This window comes from Oncorhynchus gorbuscha, linkage group LG01 (assembly GCF_021184085.1).
Source record: "Oncorhynchus gorbuscha isolate QuinsamMale2020 ecotype Even-year linkage group LG01, OgorEven_v1.0, whole genome shotgun sequence".
Lineage (NCBI taxonomy): Eukaryota > Metazoa > Chordata > Actinopteri > Salmoniformes > Salmonidae > Oncorhynchus > Oncorhynchus gorbuscha.
This window is the reverse complement of record NC_060173.1, coordinates 16,761,479-16,767,555: the sequence shown is the minus strand read 5'-3', so window position 1 is coordinate 16,767,555 and position 6,077 is coordinate 16,761,479. Positions and strand designations below refer to the sequence as shown.

Genomic DNA, 6,077 nt, shown 5'->3' with positions numbered 1-6,077 from the left:
TACTGACTGTTACTTGACAGTGAGAGGACGTTTCTTTTTTTTCAGAGTTTATATTGTGGATTGGAAATGATGCAGACAATTACATAGATGGAAGCTAAAGTCTATTTGCAATGTTAAAGCTGATCTACCCCCTCGGTAATTATTTGAAATAATAAATAACGTACAAAATACACTCATACACTATATGGGGAATAGTGAACAAAAGCATACCCCTGTATTGTGTTGTGGTGTCTCCAGGTCTACTATCGAGGACAAGGTGGAGATGATCCGGCTGCAGAAACAGCTAGGTGAGAAGGGCAACGCATTCACTGTGCTCGAGGGCAGATTCCTACAACTCCCAAGAGGTGAAACACAACAGCACGTTACAGGAGACACTAGTTGATTAGCAAATGTTTTGGTCTCCCCAGCACATTGTAATCAATAGTCGTCATGGAAACTTCAAATAACTTGTTCTTGAAAGAACACATACTATTTAAACCCAGTCACCATGGTAATGACCCCTATGTTGTGATTGCAGAGTCAGTAGACCCTGAAGGCCAGTCATGAAGCTGTGATGACCAAGATGGAAGAGCTCACGGGCCATCTGAAAAATAAGCAACTGAGGAGTTTTGGCCTGGAGAGCCAACTACAGGCCAACTCATTCTCATAGAGGAGGTAACCTTGCAATAAATTTAGGCTGGTTTCCCAGACACCGGTTAAGCCAAGTCCTCGACTAAAAAAGCACTTTCAATGGGGACTCGGCTTAATCTGTGTCTGGGAAACAGCCCTTTGGTTTAGCCTTTTAGTAGACTCTCTTATCAAGAGCAATTTGATGAGGCTGATACAATCTCAACAACGTAGGGAAACTTTTGGCTAACCTCTTGACTAATTAACTATCCTCTTTTAAAGGAAACACAGTTGCAGGAGCGAATCCATGATCTGGAGAAGGAGAGAGAGCTGCTAAAAGAGAACTGTGATAAACTAATTAACAGGTGAGGGATTTGACTCCACGTTTTTGTACTTTTCTTTGCATGTTGAAATCCTACATTGAAAACTTTTTTCCGCATGACCATTTTGTGGATTACATTTGGTTTTGTCTTCCCGGTGCTTTCAATGTAATCTGAGAACAGAAATTTGGGACGTTGCTGAAACTACAGTTAGTCCAGCTAGAGGTGGCACTGAAGTCTGACCTGACAGACCAAAACAAGATTCTGGACAAGATCAAAGTTGAAAGAGGTATCTGTCGACCAGGACCTTTGTGTCTTTAAAATTGTTTTGTGTGAATTCAGATTTACACATTTTTTTATTTTCATTTCGTGTATTATTTATCTGCTGCCCACTTTAACCAACATGTTTATAAATTGTACCCGCAAAACACCAGTCTCAACGTCAACTGATGCAGAGTACCTCTGTCCAGTGTCTGTGTTCTTTTGCCCATCTTAATCTTGTATTTGTATCGGCCGGTCTGAGATATGGCTTTTTCTTTTCAACTCTGCCTAGAAGGCCACCATCCCGGAGTCGCCTCTTCACTGTTGACATTGAGACTGGTGTTTTGCAGGTACTATTTAATTAAGTTGCCAGTTGAGAACTTGTGAGGTGTCTGTTTCTCAAACTAGACACCCTAATGTACTTGTCCTCTTGCTCAGTTGTGCACCGGGGCCTCCTACTCCTCTTTCTATTCTGGTTAGAGCCAGTTTGCGCTGTTCTGTGAAGGGAGTAGTACACAGCATTGTACGAGATCTTCCGTTTCTCTGCAATTTCTCACATGGAATAGCCTTCATTTCTCAGAACAAAAATAGACTGACGAGTTTCAGAAGAAAGTTTTGTTTCTGGACATTTTGAGCCTGTAATCGAACCCACAAATGCTGATGCTCCAGATACTCAACTAGTCTAAAGAAGGCCAGTTTTGTTGCTTCTTTAATCAGAACAACAGTTTTCAGCTGTGCTAACATAATTGAAAAAGGTTTTTTTAATGATCAATTAGCCTTTTAAAATGATAAACTTGGATTAGCTAACACAACGTGCCAGTGGAACACAGGAGTGATGGTTGATGATAATGGGCCTCTGTACGCCTATGTAAATATTCCATGAAAAATCTCCCATTTCCAGCTACAATAGTCATTTACAACATTAACTATGTCTACAATTTGATGTTATTTTAAATGACAAAAAGAAAATGTGTCTTTCAAAAACAAGGACATTCCTGAGTGACCCCAAACTTTTGAACAGTGGTGTGTGTGTGTGTGTGTGTGTGTGTGTGTGTGTGTGTGTGTGTGTGTGTGTGTGTGTGTGTGTGTGTGTGTGTGTGTGTGTGTGTGTGTGTGTGTGTGTGTGTGTGTGTGTGTGTGTGTGTGTGTGTGAAAGATGTAATCTCTGCCACATGTCAAAATGTGTATAATTGCAGGAAATTAGCTTTAAAATAGCAACATTTTGTCACTGTAGCCTACAGGAGGTTCAATCTGCAAGTGCTTAATTGGCCACGCCCATGGCCAGACCCAGCCATGCCATACCACCTAAGCCCCATTCTGATCCAGAAAAAAACCCTGTAATCATTACCGATCGGGGGACCCCATTTGATTTGTAAGTCAATCTCACTCAAATATATTAAAAACAGCATACATTTATTGCCAGCCAATGGAAAAATTTGTGGAATTGCAGTAAATTTGCAGTTAAGACTGCTGATTTTCCCTCCACCCATGGTAAAATTAGTAGAATTCCAGCAAATTAGTTATACTACTTTAAAATTGTCAATCCGCCCCATGGCAAAATGTGTAGAATTGTTGGGAATTAACTTAAAAACATATTTTTTTTCTTGTCACTGTCGAGGGGGGTCGCTAAAATGTTTTGTGCTTGAAAATAGAACTTGGTTCTATTTGTGAAGCTTGAAGGTCTGCAAGTCCTGCCTCTCCCATCTCATCATTGGTTTTTAGGAGCATATGCCCTTGTGAGTGATTGAAAGATGAACTGCGGTCCACACTCCAGTCCAGTTGGTGGTGGTAATGTACCTTGGAGTTGTTTGCCAACCACCATATAAATTCCAAAGAAGAAGATGAACTCTGAAGGAGGAGAGAGTACTAGAAAGTAACTTGGTTTACCCTTTTATCTGTGGATTAATTGTCAGAGCAGAGGAGGACCTTGTGCATTTCAGGCAAAATAACAACCCAATGTTTATATCCCAGGACAAATTAGCTAGCAACCGCAAGATAGCTAGCTAAATTGCTATACGTGTTTGCTTTTAGACCTGTCCCCAAGTTAATATAGTTAGTTCAGAGTTAGTTTTGATATTTCTACCTGCATGTCCTGATTGCGTCTGGTGTGGGTGGACAAATTCAAGATGCGCGCGATGCCGCACGCTGACGCACATGTCCGCGAGTGGTCTGGTCAGCATGTTATCCGCCCCCCTCTTTCCATTTCTCCCTCCCCCAAATGCAGAAGAGGCGCCAGCAGCAGAAGATGAGGATCAGACTGAATCGATCCTCTCAGACAGTGATGACTGCATTGTTCCTGGCCAGTCCTCCATGGGAAGGAAGGTGGGTAAACCAGGGATACAGGATAGAACCTAGCCTGTTTACCTTGTACACTTCGATGAACCTCAGTCCGTAGAGGATAGGAGTATAGTACCGTTGGATAGAAAGTACTGTATCAAGGTTATTGGGCTTGTTGTGTTTATATCAAGACCGTTGGATCATGAGGGTCCAGCATCACAGGAATAAAACAGCAACATCCAGATGAAAGCTGTACATCAGCTTTGGAAAGACAAGTTTTTTCTCAACAAGTCTAGTTGCCTTTGTTTGTTTTTATTAGATTTGTATTGTTTATCTTGCCAACGCCATTGTTTGGACGAACCTCAAGTGCTGTAGGTATATCTGCTTCATGCTGAGGTTTGGTACTGATAGCCTTTAACCAGTTTGGCAGATGAGATTTTTTTCTTCTTATTGAAAGCACAAAACAAAACACAGGTGTTCATGAATCATTCATGGTGTGGGTTTGCACTGTAGAGATATGATGTCCTATTTAATATTAGCAGCATTGTTGTTGTTGATGGATAGAAAAGCTTAGAAAGATAGCTAGAAAAATATTTCTCACTGATCATCTGGATGGGAGCAATTGTTCTGCAAGTGAGTTGCTCGTATGTCCCTTTCACATCATCTGCTTAGAATGTTGTTTGACAATTTACTTTGATTATTGTAGAAGTTTATATTTCAGTGTTTTAACCTTTATTTAACTAGGCAAGTCAGTTAAAGAACAAATTCTTATTTTCAATGATGGCCTAGGAACAGTGGGTTACCTGCCTTGTTCAGGGACAATAAGACAGATCTTTACCTTGTCAGCTCGGGGATTTGATCTTGCAAGTCCACCACTCTAACCACTAGGCTACGTGCCCCTTCAAACATATTAGGAAGTATAAAAAATATTTATTTCTGTGCACTTCTTGCAACAGATTGGACAGCGACAATGGCATTAAGCCAATCAGAGCACAGGAGAGTGGAGCCTTCAGGCAAATGCCAGACGAGTTAGACAGACATGGTTCCAGCCGTTCACCTAAACACTATCTGTTTCTATCTGAGGTGGAGCTGTTGTCTGAAGAAATGGATATCAGAGAAGACTTATATTTCTTTAATTCTTTCAATGTTTTGACTAGAGCGTGTTGTTTTCTTTTATGCATTTTATAAAATGTTCAATTACTTACTGACATGGGGCCATGACTGTGTGGAATACTTTTGTCATTACTACCCTGGCTGGTAGGTTAAGATTCTATGGTGTGTTCCTATAGACCCATCATCAGCCTACTGAATAGGGATCCACAACAGCAATAATAACCATTATAACTCAAATCCAATCCAAAATCTGAGCGTGTGCGTGTGGAGATCATGTTTCCGACAGTGAGGCCTGAGTCTCGGGCGGCAGCAGACAGCAGCGTGGTCAGGCTGTTCGTAGAGTACTCCCTGTTGGACCTTCCCTCTGAGGAGACCCCTCTCTCCCTGCCCAAGCCCCCACCTGGCAAAACCAGCCACTACAACTACAGCAACGGTAAGGGATAATGGAGTGTTCACATACACACAGTCACTCACTCATACACTGACTCACTCATTCATACACTGTACAAAACATTAATAACACCTCCCTAATATTGACTTGCACCTCCCTCAGAACAGCCTCAATTCGTCAGGGCATGGACTACAAGGTGACTAAACCATTCCACTGGGATGCTGGCCCAATTTGACACCAATGCTTCCCAGAGTTGTCTAGTTGGCTGAATGTCCTTTGGGTGTTGGACCATTCTTGATACGCATGGGAACTGTTGAGTGTGAAAAACCCAGTAGTGTTGCAGTTCTTGACTCAAACCGGTGCACCTGTGTAATGGATGTGAAACGGCTAGCTAGTTAGCGGTGGTGCGCGCTAAATAGAGGTTCAATCAGTGACGTCACTTGCCCTGCAAGGGCCTGGGCTTTTGTGGAGTGATGGGTAACGATGCTTCGAGGGTGTGCAGAGCGTCCACTGGTTCGCGCCCAGGTCAGGGCGAGGGGACGGACGTAAAGTCTATACTGTTACATTGATGCTGTTGACCCGGATCACTGGTTGCTGCGGAAAAGGAGGAGGTCAAAAGGGGGGTGAGTGTAACGGAAGTGAAACGGCTAGCTAGTTAGCGGTGGCGCGTGCTAAATAGCGTTTCAAATGGTGACGTCACTTGCTCTGAGACCTTGAAGTAGTGGTTCCCCTTGCTCTGCAAGGCTTTTGTGGAGCGATGGGTAACGATGCTTTGTGGTTGACTGTTGTTGATGTGTGCAGATTGTCCCTGGTTCACGCCCGGGTATGGGCGAGGCAACGGTCTAAAGTTACACCTGGCACCTATGCACACATGACTGTAAGTCGCTTTGGATAAAAGCGTCTGCTAAATGGCATATATTATTATTATTATTATTACTACCATACCCCGTTCAAAGGCACTTATATATTTTGTCTTGCCCATTCACCCTCTGAATGGCACACAATTGTCTCAAGGCTTAAAAATCCTTCTTAACCTGTCTCTTCCCCTTCATCTACAGTGATTTGAAGTGGATTTAACAAGTGGCATCAATAAGGAATCACCTGAATTC

At 42.5% G+C, this 6,077-nt stretch overlaps 1 long non-coding RNA gene across 1 annotated transcript; it reads left to right on the top strand.

The window, feature by feature from the left end:
• Positions 1-892: 892 nt before the first annotated feature.
• Positions 893-3,919, top strand: LOC123998820. Its single transcript, XR_006832358.1, has 3 exons — positions 893-971; positions 1,110-1,215; positions 3,412-3,919. It is a non-coding gene; the product is annotated as an uncharacterized LOC123998820 (long non-coding RNA).
• The last annotated feature ends 2,158 nt before the right edge of the window (positions 3,920-6,077 follow it).